The 15,832-nt window shown below is 34.6% G+C and overlaps 1 pseudogene; it reads left to right on the top strand.

The window, feature by feature from the left end:
* Window positions 1-9,068: 9,068 nt before the first annotated feature.
* On the top strand, window positions 9,069-9,165 carry LOC138826312 (U6 spliceosomal RNA; annotated as a pseudogene).
* Window positions 9,166-15,832: the final 6,667 nt, after the last annotated feature.

The raw sequence follows: 15,832 nt of genomic DNA, 5'->3' as shown, positions 1-15,832 counted from the left end.
AAGGAAAGCACAAGTTAATTTTGACTTTGTCAATCTTCTATGTTCCATTCCTCTCTTGGGATCAGTTTCCACATCCAGTAGCAGTTACTTTCAGGAACAATCTATGGTGCTGCTTGAGGTATAATGAATGTTTTCTGGCTTCACCGAAATAACACAAGGACACCTTTGGACCTGTGTTAACACGTGTTTCAGAGACAACTTAGTAAAGATAAAATATGAAATTTATATTTCTTATAAATATATTATCCATGAGTATATTGAGTTCAAAATTTGCAAATTCTCTGTAAATTAAAGCGAATTTTAAAGGGGAGAAGGTTCTCAGATCATTTTTTTGTGAGAGTATGTGCTGCACATTATTTCCCAAGTGTACATGAATTTGATAACTCATGTTAACAATAGCAATAATAAGAGAAAGAGAAATTCTGTGTTTAAGTATAAGGGTTCAATACACTACAGAAGACTATACAAATAAGACCACGTTGAAACAATAAAGCCAAGTCCAGTATGTAGATTTATGAAAGTGATATAGAGAAAGCATTACTCCTACGTGGAACACGAAGTATATTCTAAATCATGCTTGCTAATGACACAACTTTGTAGAAAGTAGAATGTAAGAATAATTCTGTTTCAAATGCAAGTCAGATATAAAAGCATGGACTTAATTGGGAAAAAAAAGTCCATCTTGAGAGAGCAGGGATTATACTAGCCATGAACTGGTGGATAAGATCAAATTTTTTTCTTTCCTTTACTTATATATTTTTGTTGGTGGTGGTCTTGGCACTTGAACTCTGGGCCTGGGCACTGTCCCTCTGCTATTCAGCTCAAGGCTAATGCTCTACCACTTGAGCCACAGTGCCGTTTCCAGTTTTCTTGCAGTAAATTGGAGAAAAGAGTCTCCGGGGCTTTCCTACCGGGGCTGGCTTTGAACTCCAATCCTCAGATCTCAACACCACCCAGCTTAGGATCTCATTTCGAACAGTGTACACTCAGCATATGTAATTTGTATATTCATCTATCTTTATATGAAATCTTGAGTTAAAAATCTGGACTACAGCTTAGACTTTACACTCGAAAAATTTTTGTAGTTTAAAAGTTGATTCTAATGGATAAATGAAACCTAAGAATGTAAAGGAGTCTGGGAAGTTCAGTTTGCATCCAGCCTGGGCAGAACAGTGTTTGAGACACTATCTATAATTAACCAGCCAAAAGCTGGATTGGAAGAATGGCTCAGGTGATGGAATAACAGTCATGAGCAAGAATGAGGAATAAGAGCTTGAGGCTTTTGCAAACATACATCTAAACATACACATACACACAAAGGCCCTTATATGTGCCTCTGAAGCAACTCTCAGAATATGTAGAAAAGCTAGAAAACAATAGAAAAGATGTCCTGAGTAAAACTAGAATCAAGTAATAATTTTTAAAATGAGAAAATCCTCAAATGAACTTTCTTCAAAAAAGTTTGAGAATATTACATAAAGACCAGAGATAGTAAGAGAGTCAAGTAATCAATATTAAAGGGATTGGATCTATGGAGGAATGAATCAGAGACCCGGCAGATGCATTGAAAATGTTCATACCCTGTGTCAAATGTTAGAACATCTTTGAAAATAGTACATGAACAGTCTGAGAAGTCCAGTGGATAATATCACTGGAGAAGTTCAGAATTGCTAATCTGTTTCTAGATTAAATAAAACAAGAAGGGGCTGGGAATGTGGCTCAGTGGTAGAGAGCTTGGCTTGCATTCATGAAGCCCTGGGTTTGATTCCTCAGCACCACATAAGCAAAAAGAAAAAAGCTGGAAGTGGCTTTGTGGCGTAAGTGGTAGAGCGCTAGCTTTGAGCTGAAGAGCTGAGGGACAGCACCCAGGCCCAGAGTTCAGGCCCCATTACCGGACCCAAAAATAAACAAACAAACAAATAAGTAAATAAAGAAAGAAACTATGGTGGGGCAATGTGATACAAGCCTTGAAATCGAGCACTCAGACTGACAGGAGATAAGAGACTGTAATTACTACTGATACCTTCCCTGAAGCAGGTAGTATAATTTGTCTTAATAAAACAAACCAAACAAGATAGGAATGCACTGTTGGAAGTTTGGGCTAATTTCTTCATTATGGTTTGAAAAGCCAAGTTTTCTATTGAAATGCAACTGGTATATAACCCTCAGTTGTGTTTTAAATGCTCTCTTCATTACAGAACATTCCTAGATGCAAAATGGTTCATGATTCCCATCCAAAATTTGAAAAAGTAAGTAATCATCATTCTGTTAGATTCCAAGGAAAGAATGAAGGATTACAAAAGCTTAAGCCTGGAGGAATAGCAAAGTTCATCGAATGTAGGTCTTTATAGATCTTGCTAAATTAGAGTTAAGACTTCAAAAAATACTTTGGTTTCGTTTGTAATTTCATATTCTATAGTATACTACAATTTTTTTTTTAGGTAGAGGGTTTAATTGACAAATTTATAAATGTTTCTTGCATTCTATTTGCCTAGCACATTGTTTCAAGAGAGTTATAATTAGAACTAACTGCTCATGTAGAAAATGATAATATGAATAATGTAGACCGAGTTGCCAACAAATTGATGATACTAATTTATAAATTTAGAAAAAGCAATTTTTGAGGCTTTAATATAACATGGTATGAAGAGAATAATTGTGTGACATCTTCTTTCTTCTACCTGTATGTAACACAGGAAGCAATTTCCTTAATTACGTGCCTCTGTATATACAGTGAGAAAAATGCAAGGTTTGGGGTTTGTTTTTATTTTTGTTTTTGTTTTATTGCTTTGTCATAGGGCTTGAACTCTGGACCTGGACACTGTCTCTGAGCCTGTTAAGCTCAAGGCTTGTGCCCTAACACTTCAACCTCAGTACCACTTGTGTCTGGCTTTTACTGAGAAGTTTATTGGAGATAAGAATCTAGGGAACCTTCCTGCCTCATGGGCTTTGAACTGTAATCTTCCGATCTTAGCATCCTGAATATCTATGATAGTTAAAAAAGTATAAATATAAATAATATTTGCAAGAATACCAGGTGAGGAAAAATGATGCAACCCAGTTTATTGTGGTGTTCTTTCCAGAACACGGAGGGCATCACATTAGCAGAGGTGTAGTATTTTTCCCAATAGAGATAAGCTATTTGTGATGTAAATTAAGGGAATTTTGAGGTGCACCCTACGAGTTGAAAACTGTTGGTCTAGGATGACTTTATGGCATAAATTATGGGATTGATGGTCATAGAAATAATAGCTTAATCTGATAAACAATTGCTTACTCTTGAAGAATTAATTATAACTGACGCTTTACAGTTTTATCCTACACCAATATGTGACTATTTTTCTGTTCACTTCTCAATCTGTAACACCCCATTGGAAAATGCATCTATTGCAGAATTACATAACATGGAAACAGGTACTATTTTGAATCTCTCAGGTATGGAATGTTCAGAATTTTAAAGTGAGTAATTATTAGTCGTATGAATTTTGAAGAACATATATATTCTTTCCTCTTAACAACTTATTTACTTTTAAAAGATATGGATTTCCATAGAATTAAACGGTTTTCAGTTTTAGTATGAGAAAGTACTAGTTAATTCTTGTTTGAAAATATTGGCAAGTATATTGTGAAAAAATTGTCTAGTTGGATAACATTCAAGTTGGTGGCCCTCCCATAAAGAAGGGGTAATTCATTCAAATTAGTGGCCAAATAGTACTGATTTTTTTAAAAGTTACTACATAAAGAACAATATTTACTATACCAATACAGTGAAATTTTATTTCATGCAGGTTATTTTTTAAATTTAATTTTAATGTGAAAGTGATGTGCAGTGGTTTAGCAATTGTAAGGCAGTGAATACATAACTTTTCAAACTTATTATCCCCTCTCTCATTTTTCTCACAGTTTTCCTTCACCCCAAAACCCCTCACAAGTTGTAATGTACATTTCCAACATATTGTCTTCTGAGTATTGCTATTGCATTGGTTTTCCTTTTCTCCTGTGTCTCGCCATTTTGTTGTTCCTCTTCCCTTCCCTAATTAAGGTAAATGTATACACAATACACAGGGTACCAAAATCAAACACAGTAGGAGATAAACCATAGGGGAAAAACCCAACGAAAATAGAAATCACATAGTACATTAAAAACAACTGCAAATAAATATCTCTTTCCATATCTTAGAGTTCATTTTGCTCAGCATCATGTTCATATATAAGCATAACAAAGTCACTTGAAAATAATAGTTTCATGGATACTATATCATGAAAACAACATGTTAACTGATTTGATGGTAAAGGTGGAATTAGGATTGGTAAATTCGCGATTCTGATAAAGGAATTTCAAAAGAGTTTTAAAATTATGACAGGTCAATTTTAATTGTTCAAAATTTTAACTTAGCCTATTAAGAAAATTTAAAATTGCCTGAGAAAATAGGCTTTCATGCAAAGAAATTCATGGAGACTTCGCTGAGAAGGAGAAATGTTGGTAAGATGGCTCATTTTCACAGTAAACAAACAAACCTCACAAACCTTGCTGTAAATCCTGTAGGTTCCCATGAGAATTGTCCTTACCCAGGAAATATACTCTTACTGCGTGAAACAAGGTTGTAATCGAATTTAAATTAAAAGTTTTTTTTTTAAATAAGACATCAAAATTTGGGAATTGACTTTTAATTACTAAACAGTAATTCCCTTAAAAAGATAATTTGAGTCAAAATATTTAGGGAGAAAGTGCCCTTCACAATGAAACAACGTATTGAATTTACACTTTTCTGTTTTAATACTTTCCACAATGTCTTTGCACGTGAAGCACTGAAACACAGAAAAAAATCTGATTGGATACTTCAAACCAATGATTTCACATTTCATAGTAGCTTAAAAATATAATATCCTTATTAACATGAGATAGTGAAGACTTCTTTTTTTACATAAGCCAAAAAGTTTGGGGATCAGAAAAGAATTGAGCAAATTGAAAAGGTAAGAAAACACGTTATTAGAAACCCTAGCTAAGCATTTTGGTTTCAGCAGTGGAGGGGACCAAAACTTTTTGATATAGATTGTCTTAATGTTTTTGCTACCTAAAGTGATTTTACAGAGCCTATTTGGCTCAGTATAATGAAGAACAAATTGAATGAAGACATGACAATAAATTCCACCTCCAAGTAAAAGAGTTTTCAAAGAGAAACCATGAAGATGTAGTAGTGGGGGACATCTTATAGTCCTTCAGCTTCACTAGACTTGAAGCCAAGAAGTTGTGATTAATTGGAAATCAAGCAAGAGCTAAGAGGAGGACATAGAAGTAGGACATAGAAGTATTGTCCTCGTAACAGACAATGTCATCCAAGGAATAGGTGATTTAACTCTATTCTTCTCCATACATCATGTTGATCAAATACAAGAACAAGAGGAAAATAATCTATTTAAATAATTTTGCAAAGAATAACTTCACTGTTCCTGATATGGTACCTAAGGAGAGTCTTAAGAGAGAAGATAAAAGTCTTAAGAGAAAAGATAATAGTAGAATATTCTTAGGTTTCCTCTAAATATCTTTTTAGCAAAATATATCGTTGAGGTTAGAAGTGATTGAACCAAAAAGTGGTGGAGTACTTATTTTTGTGGGCACTTTATACACAAGAAAATTTCAAGGTAAAAGAAAAATGAAAAAAAATTATAGCCAAATAGTTGTGATTATAGGTTCTTGGACTGGATTTTTGGAGACAAAGTTTTGCAGTAGTGTTGGTCCTCATTAACATAGTTGTTTGGTTTTCGTGGCAACCAAATGAAAAGGGGAAGTTTAATGGACTCGCTTGAACAAGTGAACAGCATGATAGAAAATAATGGCAAATAATATTTAATGAATTATTTTGAACAATTATTTTGTGAGAACAAAGAAGGAAAGAAAATTCAAAATCACATGACGTTATTAAAAGTATGAAAATGGAGTAGTGAAGAGATTGAGAGAAAACATAGAGGACTATTTTCTCTCCAGTGGAGTAATAGGTTCTTGATCTTGCTACTTCCATTCTTTCTTCACAAGCTATCAAGTGTGCCTCAGGACTGGAGTATCCAGTTCAGATAAAGAGCACTCGCAGAAGAAAATATTTGCAGTAGATATAGGTGATTTATAACCTTAGACAATCTTTTTAAATCTGTTCAAAATTCTCCCCTACCCCCAGCTTCCCTCTTTTAACAGCTTTCTTTGCTTTTCCAAAGACCGCCCTGCATTAACTGCTTAAAATTTTGCAATGTCATATTCATACTCTCTAGAGATTGCTGTTTGGTTGTGATTTTTGTGTGTTTTTATTGTTGTTTTTAAGTGAATTTCAAAAGGTTGTGCAAGTGTGTTACAATTAAATATGTCCATCTAATTGTCCAATGCTCCTGGATCAGAGTCACTCCTTCTATCAATCTCAACCAACCCTTTCTCCAAGATTGAGTTCAGATTTAGCACTTCCTTTATTACATATGTACATTGAGTATTCTAGCTGTACTTGCCCCTTGTTCCATTTTTCATTCGTTCTATTTCTTGACTATTGTTCCTCTCTGGTTTCAATTTCCTGATAGTCATTCTGTTAAACTGCCTGTTAATACTTTGAAAGGCTTATATGCATTCCATGGAGTTTCACTCCCACATACACTTGAACTGTTGTCAGCTTATATTTCCATAATTCATTCATCTGCAATAACAATTTGCAAGACTGGAGATGTTAAGCACTTAGACATGATTTTATTCTCATTCATTTGGAAGATTAATCTTTAATCAATAATCAATAAAAATGGCTTAGAATTTATTCCTAACTACCAGTTTTTATAAATAGCTTTTGACAATGGTGTGTGATTATTTTTATTTTACATAGGATAATTTTTTCTACTACCTATAAGTTTTGGAAAAAGAAGAAAACTAAAATTTACTTCTTAGAGGAATATGACAGAAATAGAAGACAGATTTTGTTTGTCACATCTCTCATCAGTACCCATATTCAAGACTTAAAATCATATTTCTTACTATGTTAGACAGATAGGGAAAACATAAAACAACGCATGATAAGACATCTATTAGTGACTTTTTAAAATGTACCTTCTTCTTTGATGAAATTTACTTTGTTAGCTAATATTTGTGTTTGAAATATGGGAGGCTGATCTATTTAACACATTTCTGGAAGGCACCTACTAAACAACACAAATGGTGAGGGGTACTATTTCTACAATTTAATGAATGGTTTAACTTGTTTGGTATTAGTGCTGGGTACGTAAATCGACTCTATTGTAACTTGCTCCCTACACTTGAAAACCTTGTAAAGTCACTATCATCTACCTGTCAAGGGTTATTTTGGCAAATGTGATTTTAAATAGTTTATTTGAAAATGAATATACTTTCAGGAGATAAAATGTAGGTTATCATTGGTTTGAGAATGACAACATTTTAATACTACAGAACCTAGTTTTACTGAACTACCAGTGTTTTGAAGCACTAAGGATCTTCCCAGTTAATGTTGTTCTAAATTATATTTGACCTCTAAATCAAGTATTCCTAGCCTTGGTAGACCAATTATGGATTTATCATTACAGAAACTATTTTTTTGGGGGGGTCCAGTCGTGGGGCCTGAACTCTGGGCCTGGGCACTGTCCCCCAACTCTTCAGCTCAAGGCTAGCCCTCTACCACTTGAGCCACAGCGCCACTTCTGGCTTTTTTCTTTTTGCTTATGTGGTGCTGAGGAATCGAATACAGGGCCTCAGGCATGCAAGGCAAGTGCTCTACCACTGAGCCACCTTCCCAGCCCTACAGAAACTATTTTTTGGCTGCACTGAAATCTTTCATTAATCATTAGGAGAGGAGTACTAAAAATAGTCTTGTTCATTTGTGATTTTGTTCACTCATATGGGCTGGTCATCTGTAAATTGAAAGTTTGAATTACAGTACTTTCTCTCAGATTTTGTGATCTCATCTTTCATTTTAAGTTGCCTTGCATTTCACAATTGATTTCTGCTAATTCTTGTAAGGAATTGGGGTCCTGAAATAATGTAGAAATGAGAAATTGAGATGAGTCTTCAATTATTTTTTAGAAAGATTCACTGTGTGAAATTTAAAATCAGCACATATAAATATAAAATATATAAGTATATATAAAATAAAAATTGTTTTGCATTATTGTGTTGTGGTTAGGGAATCAAAAGCAACTCTGTTTTAAAGTATTATTCCATTATCTCTAGCTCAGTTTTTGGTAGAGTTAGACTTAAAGCTTTAACATTTGTAGATTTACACCCTAGAGCTAAGAGGAAACACTATTATTAAAACATTACCAATTTAAGGCCTAATATCAAGGAGAAACATATGGCCTTCTCCAGGAACTATGGAAATATTTGGTGATAGAAAGTCAGTAGTGTAAATTCCTGCCAGGTTGGATGATAGACATGCTAGAACAGTAGGTAATAATGCATATGAATAATTTTTTCACCTTCTTGGCTTTAGCTACTTTTGAAATGATAAGTATAATAAACAATTATATTTTGATAAAATACCTTCCATTCTGAACAATTCTGTCTGAACTGTTCATCTCTCTATGATCCCTTGTAACTAAGATTAGTTTTGTTCCAGTAAGACAATCTATGCTGTCAGGGTAAGATATTCTGGTTGGTCTGTTCCTACATGGAAGAAGGGTAAAGGTTCAGGTAGACATTTGTCCCATCAAGACCTCATTTGGGAAATTTTAAGCTGCAGAAGTTTAGAAGTAGCTCTTAAGTAAGGCTTACTTTGAATCCATTAGATCTACAAAGCTAACTGAGTTGATAAATAAGTACCTGAAAAGCCATCACCTTTGGACTTAGCTGAAAAGGTTTCAAAATATGATCAAATTTAAAATGAAAATGACAAAATAGACACTGAAAAAAATTGTAAATGTGAGTGATCGACCAAACGATATGTTTTTTTCCACTATACACAGAATTTTAGAGAAATAAGATCAATAGCATTTTTAGGAACAATAAGAGTTCCTTGTTACGAATAGGGAACCATGGATATATGCCTGTATAAAGATTGCATCATTAAGTACTTAAATTTAGAGGGTACTACATGCTTCAGAAGCAGGTCTACCCAAATTACAATACAGAGATTAACATGAAACTTGCACAAAGATGATATGAAAATTTGTGAAGTATTCCATAATTTTCATTCTTCTGATGCAAGAAATGAAAAACAGTTATTAAAAAGTTAATTACAAAAAAAGTGTAAAAATACATGTAATTTATAGACTTAAAGGTTAGTTTGACATAGTGTATTAATTCTTCACCTTAGAAAGGCCTTTACATAGCATAACCTTTACAAAACTTGAAATTAGATAACATTGTAATTTTATCCCAAAGAAATAAAATAATATAAGGACCTAGGAAAAAAAGAAATCTTAAACTTCTTCTATATGGAATGCAATCTGAAAGGACACATTTATTAATGAACCTATACCTTATATAACAATGTAGAATTCCAAGTATTATATCTATATCTAGGAGTGAATGAAATAGATTATGGATATTATACAAACATAGATATACTTTTTTCAGAAAACTACGAGGAAAAACTTTAGTTTCTATACTATTCATTTCAACAGATAAGTTAAAATTATTTCTGATTTAAAAAAATCACAAACTGCAGAAATCATTATAGATGTATACAAACAACTCTTGAATATATTTTGACATCAAAGTCAGGCAAATCACTTGGAAGAATACCATGGAATCCATGAATTTTTAAAGTAAGATATTGCTGTTGCTTTGTATTGTGAAAAAAAAATTAAGGGACACAAAGGATGGACTGGCATTTTTGAAATTTAAGACACTTAACCAAACCATTACGACTTAGGAGAACAATTTGTACAGCCTTCCACAACTTCAAAGAGGTAGTGATACATACTTATCCTTTTGGCAATATTAAATGCAGTTTCTTCCAAGTTTTTCTTCAGACCTGGTTTGATATAATTATTCAAGAGTGTATCTTTTCTATTTCTATTCCTAGCAGCAAGATGCAAGGCAGTCAAGAGGCCTTTAGTTTGGGTATTGGTATCTGCATCATGATGAATTAAGGAAGAAGCCACTCTAATATTATTGTACATATAAGCACTGTGCAGGGTTATCAGCCATTCAGAGTTATTGCATGAATATCTGCCTTGAGCTACCAACTCATGGACAATGTCTAAGTGTCCACTCTAGGCTTCCCAATGAAGAGGGTTATACTCATCCTCATCCCTAGTATTCATCTGGGTGGCCTTTTGGGAAAGTTGTCTACACACAGTAGTAAGCCAATTAATTTCATCATCCCAAAGAATAAATTTGCTTGGATCCTACTCCATTTTTTTTCTTGCAATTGATACCATTTCTCACTTTTTCATCTTGTTCCTCGTCTTTGTCAGAATTTCCTAACCAGAGACTTTGAGTGCAAGTGGGAATGAGATGTCCACGTATTTCACCAAGAGTTCACAATGGTTGAACTGGTCAGAAAAATCTGGTGAATTTCCTGCATATGTTTTTTCACCATGATTTATTTTCTCTTTTTCCATTTTTACTATTTTAAATTATTCTAACTGCATAGTAGGGAATTGATAGAGAGCAGAGGAATGATTTTCCTCAGTATTCAAAAGTACAGACTGAAAATGAGGACCAGTGGGGTCTTCATGTGTAGCTTATTCTAGGAATGAGAAAATAGGAAACAATGTCTTCTATGTCAATGATTTGGGAAATACCATGTTATAGTGTAAAAGAACTCACTATTCAACATAAAAGCTTTAAGAGCTTTCTAATAGCTTTCTAATGATGGTATCCAACATTAGAAAAAATGTATAATGCAGTAGTAAAATAGAAGACCTTTGTATGACTACCTAAATTCATGTTTTTTTTAAATAGCTATACAATTCTGAATTTTTTTTTAATTTTTATTGTGAACATACTGTACAGAGGGGTTACAATTACATGGGCAAGATAATGAGTACATTTCTTATCAAGCATTGTAGCCTCCTCCTTTGTTTACCCTTCACATCCCTTCCCAGCCTCCCCCTGCCTCCCACCCAATCCTGCCCCCACACCAAAGTTGTAAAGTTCATTTTCGACATGACAACTTGTACTTCTCATTGTTGCACCTGATCCATCTGTATCCTTATTTAAATGAATTGTTTTTCCCAATACCTTCCTCAAATTTTACCGACATCAAATAGAGAGAAAGCAAAGGTTATACTGTGGGGGAGGGACATACAAAGCAACAAAGAAATAATCTTTTATATGCGTTAGAAACAAATGCATGAAAGACAAAAAACTTTTAAATATATATCTCAGGGTTCATTTTCCTAACATCACACTATCTGACCTTCTCTGCTTGACTCATACATATACTAGAAATTGAAAATAAGGGAAACCATGGGACCTATGCTTATTTGGGCTTGGCTTACTTCACTTAATATAAATATTTCCAAGTCTTTCCATTTCCTAACAAATGGGGAAATGTCATTCTTTCTGATGGAGGCATAGAATTCCATTGTGTATATATACAAACCTTTTCTTGATCCATTCATATACTGAGGGGCATCTGGGTTGGTTCCATATCTTAGCTATGATAAATAATGCTGCAATAAACATAGTTGTGCTGGTAGATTTAATGTGGTCTTGTTTGTAAACATTTGGGTAAATGCCCAAAAGTGGGATTGCTGGGTCATAGGAAAGCTCTATGTGAAGTCTTTTGAGGAACCTCCATAGTGCTTTCCAAAGTGGTTGAACAAGTTTACATTCCCACCAACAATGAATTAATGTTCCCTTCTGTCCACATCCCCTCCAGCATCTGTTGTTGTTAGAGTTCTTGATTTTTGCCGTTCTAACTGGAGTGAGGTGTTATCTCAATGTTCTTTTGATTTGCACTTATTTTATGGCCAGGGATGTTGAGCATTTCTTCATTTGTCTATTGGCCATCCTTCTTTCTATTTCAGAGAAGTTTCTCTTTAAGTCTTTCGCCCACTTATTTAATAGGCAGTTGTTTCTTTGAGGATTTGTTGTTGGGGGGTTTAATTTTTTGAGTTCCAAGTATATTTTAGATATGAGACCCTTGTCTGTTGTATGGCTAGTGAAGATCTTCTCCCAATCCGTGGGCTTTCTGTTGATCTTGCTAGCTATGTCCTTTGCCATGCAGAAGCTCTGCAACTTCATGCAATCCCATTTGTCCATCCTTTCTTTGATTTGTTGTGTTTCCAGGTCTCTATTAAGAAAAATTCGGCCTGAGCCAAGGAGACCTAAGGTTTCTCCTATTTCATTCTGTAATGTTTTCAGAGTGTCTGCATTGACTTTGAGGTCTTTGATCCATTTGGAGTTGATTCTGGTGCAGGGTGATATATAAGGATCTAGCTTTAGTTTTCTACAAGTAGTTAACTAATTTTGCCACACCATTTACTGAAGGGGCTGTCCTTCTTCCATTCTAATTTTTAGCTCCCTTATCGAAGATTAGATGGCTATAGGTCTGTAGGTTCATTTCTGGGTTTTCAATTCTATTCCATTGGTCCTGAAATCTGTTCTTAATACCAAGCTGTTTTGATTACTATGGCTTTATAGTAGAGTTTGAAATTTGGTATTGATATTCCTCCAGCAGTGTTCTTTCCGTTGATGAGCGTTTTTGCTATTTGGGGTCTTTTATTGTTCCATATGAATTTTTGGATTGCCTCTTCTATTTCCTTGAAGAATGAGGTTGGAATTTTGATAAGTATCGTGTTGAATTTGTAGATAACCTTGGGAAGTATTGCCATTTTCATGATGTTAATCATTCCAATCCAGGAGCATGGGAGATTTTGCCATTTTTTAAGTTCTGTTTTGATTTCCTTTTTCAAGATTTTGAAGTTTTCATCATAGAGGTCCTTCACTTCTTTGGTAAAGTTAATTCCTAGGTATTTTACTTTTTGTGGGGCTATTACAAATGGAGTTATTTTCCTAATTTCAGCCACACTTTCCTCATTGCTGGCATACAGGAAAGCCATTGATTTTGGGGGATTAATTTTATACCTTTCTACTTTGCCAAAGTTTTGAATCAGTTTGAGTAATTTTGGTGTGGAGTCTATGTGATTCTTTAAATACAAGATCATGTTGTCTGCAAAGAGGGAGAATTTTATTTCTTCTTTCCCTATTTGGATACACTTTATGTCTGCATCTTGTCTTACTGCTGTAGCTAGATATTCTAATACTAGATTGAAGAGAAGTGGAGAGAGTGGACATCCTTGTCTTGTTCCTGAATTAAGAAGAAATGGCTTTAATTTTTCACCATTATGTATAATGCTGGCTTTAGGTTTGTCATATACAGTCTTTATTCTGTTGAGGAATGTTCCATCGATTCCTAATTTTTCCAAAACCTTCATCATAAAGGGGTGTTGGATCTTGTCAAATGCTTTTTCTGCATCTATTGAGATAACCATGTGGTACTTACTCTTGCCCCTGTTGATGTGATGAATAATATTAATTGATTTGCGTATATTGAACCAGCTTTGCATCCCTGAAATGAATCCTGTTAGATCGTGGTGTATGATTTTTTGGATGAATTGTTGAAGTCGGTTGGCCAAAATTTTGTTGATAAATTTTGCAACAATGTTCATCAAGGAAATGGATCTATAGTTCTCTTTATTTGATGAGTCCCTGCCTGGTTTTGTGATGAGGGTTATGCTGGCTTCATAGAATGTGCTTGGTAGTGAACTTTCTCTTTCAATTTCATTGAAGAGTTGGAGGAGTATTGGTGTGAGCTCTGCTTTGAAGGACTGGTAGAATTCCGCTGAAAAACCATCTGGTCCTGGACTTTTCTTAGCTGGAAGGTCTCTTATTGCTTTTTCTACTTCAATGCTTGATATCGGCCTGTTAAGCTGGTTGAATTCATCTTGGTTTAGTTTTGGGATGTCAATATTTTCTAAGACAAGGTCCATTTCTGTCAAGTTCTCAAACTTATTAGCATAAAGTTTTGAGAAGTATTCTCCTGTAATGTTCTGAATCTTGGTTGTTTCTATGGTGATGTTTCCATTCTCATCTCTGAGTTTATTTATTTGGGTGTATTCTTTTCTTTTTCTGATAGATTTGCTAAGGGTCTGTCAATTTTGTTAATTTTTTTTGAAGAACCAACTCTTTGTTTCGTTGATTCTTTCTAAAGTTTTTTTGGATTCTAATTCATTTAATTCTGATTTAATTTTAATTATTTCTTTCCGTCTACTGGATTGGGGTTTATCTTGCTGCTATTTTTCATGGAGGTTTAGATGTGTCACTAATTTGTTGGTTTCAGATCTCTCCAATTTGATGTTGTAGGAGCTCAGAGCTATAAAATAGCCTCTGTGTACTGCTGTGTCCCAGAGGAGCTGGTTATTTGTGTGCTCATTTTTGTTGAATAGCATGAACATTTGAATTTCCTTCCTAATCTCTTCCATGACCCACTCGTGATTCAGCAGTGAGTTGTTCAGTCTCCATGTGATAACCAGACTTTCTTTGTGGCTTTTGGTGTTGAGTTCTAATTTTATTCCCTTGTGGTCAGAGAGAATGCAAGGTATAACTTCAATGTTTCTGAATTTAGACAAGTCTGCTTTGTGGACTAAAATGTGGTCTATTTTGGACAATGTTTCTTGTGCTGCTGAGAAAAACATGTATTCTGTTGCCGCTGGGTGAAATATTCAGTAGATATCTGTTAAATCTAGTTGATATATGCAGCTGTTTAGGTCTGTGTTTTCTCTGTTGAGTTTTTGCCGAGTTTATCTATCTAGTGGAGAGCGTGGTGTGTTAAAATCCCCAACAATTAATGTCTTTTGATTTATATGGGATTTGAGGGAAAGTAGTGTTTCTTGGATAAATGTGAGTGCTCCATTGTTTCATGAGTAGATATTTAGAATTTAATATCATCTTGAAGTAGAGATCCCTTAATTAATATTTAGCATCCTTCTTTATCCCTTCTCACGAATTTTAATTTGAGTCTATTTTATCCGATATTAGGATTGCAACTCCCGCCTATTTATGGGGGCCGTTTGCTTAGTAGATTATGTTCCAACCTTTAACATTGAAAATGTGTTTGTTTTTACAGGCAAGATGTGACTCCTAGAGGCAGTAGATAGAAGGATCTTGTTTTTTATTCCAACTAGACAGTCTATGTCGCTTAATTGGAGAGTTCAGTCCGTTAACGTTAAGAGAAAGGTCTGAGAGGTATTTGGGAGTTCCTGCCATGTTATCTACCTTCTTGGGGGCTGCAAAAACTGGGTTCTTCCTATGGTTCTTGGATTCTCAGTTTGGGTGCAGTTTCTTGGCATTTATTGTGGTCTCCTTGGTTTTCTATGTGTAGGACATTTTTAAGAATCTTTTGTAGGGCTGGTTTGGTGGAGATGTATTGTTTCAATTTTTCTTTGTTATGGAAGGTTTTTATTTGGCCTTCATTTATGAAGGAGAGTTTAGCTGGGTACAATATTCTTGGTTGATAGTTGTTTGTTTTTAGGGCGTGGCATACAACATTCCAGGCTCTTCTTGCTTTGATTGTCTCTGCTGAGAAATCTGAGGTGATTCTAATTGGTTCACCTTTATAGGTGATCAATCTTTTCTCCTTGACAGCTTTAAGGATCTTTTCCTTGGTCTATGTTGATCCTGTGGATTGTGATGTCATGGTGGGATGTCCTATTCTGGTCTGGTCTGTTTGGAGTTCTAAAACCTTCGTGTATCTGAATAGGTCTATCTCTTTGCATGTTTGGAAATTTCTCTGCTAGGATCCTGTTAAACAATTTTCTTAGGCCATTAACTCTTGTTTCTAGGTGCTCTTCTACACCCATTACCCTTAGATTAGGCCTTCTGATGGTGTCTTCCAAGTGT

This window comes from Dipodomys merriami, unplaced genomic scaffold (genome assembly GCF_024711535.1).
Source record: "Dipodomys merriami isolate MVZ:Mamm:240054 unplaced genomic scaffold, mDipMer1.0.p SCAF_141, whole genome shotgun sequence".
In the NCBI taxonomy this organism is placed as follows: domain Eukaryota; kingdom Metazoa; phylum Chordata; class Mammalia; order Rodentia; family Heteromyidae; genus Dipodomys; species Dipodomys merriami.
Note: the sequence above shows the minus strand (reverse complement) of the source record. Positions and strands in the feature narration are given on the sequence as shown.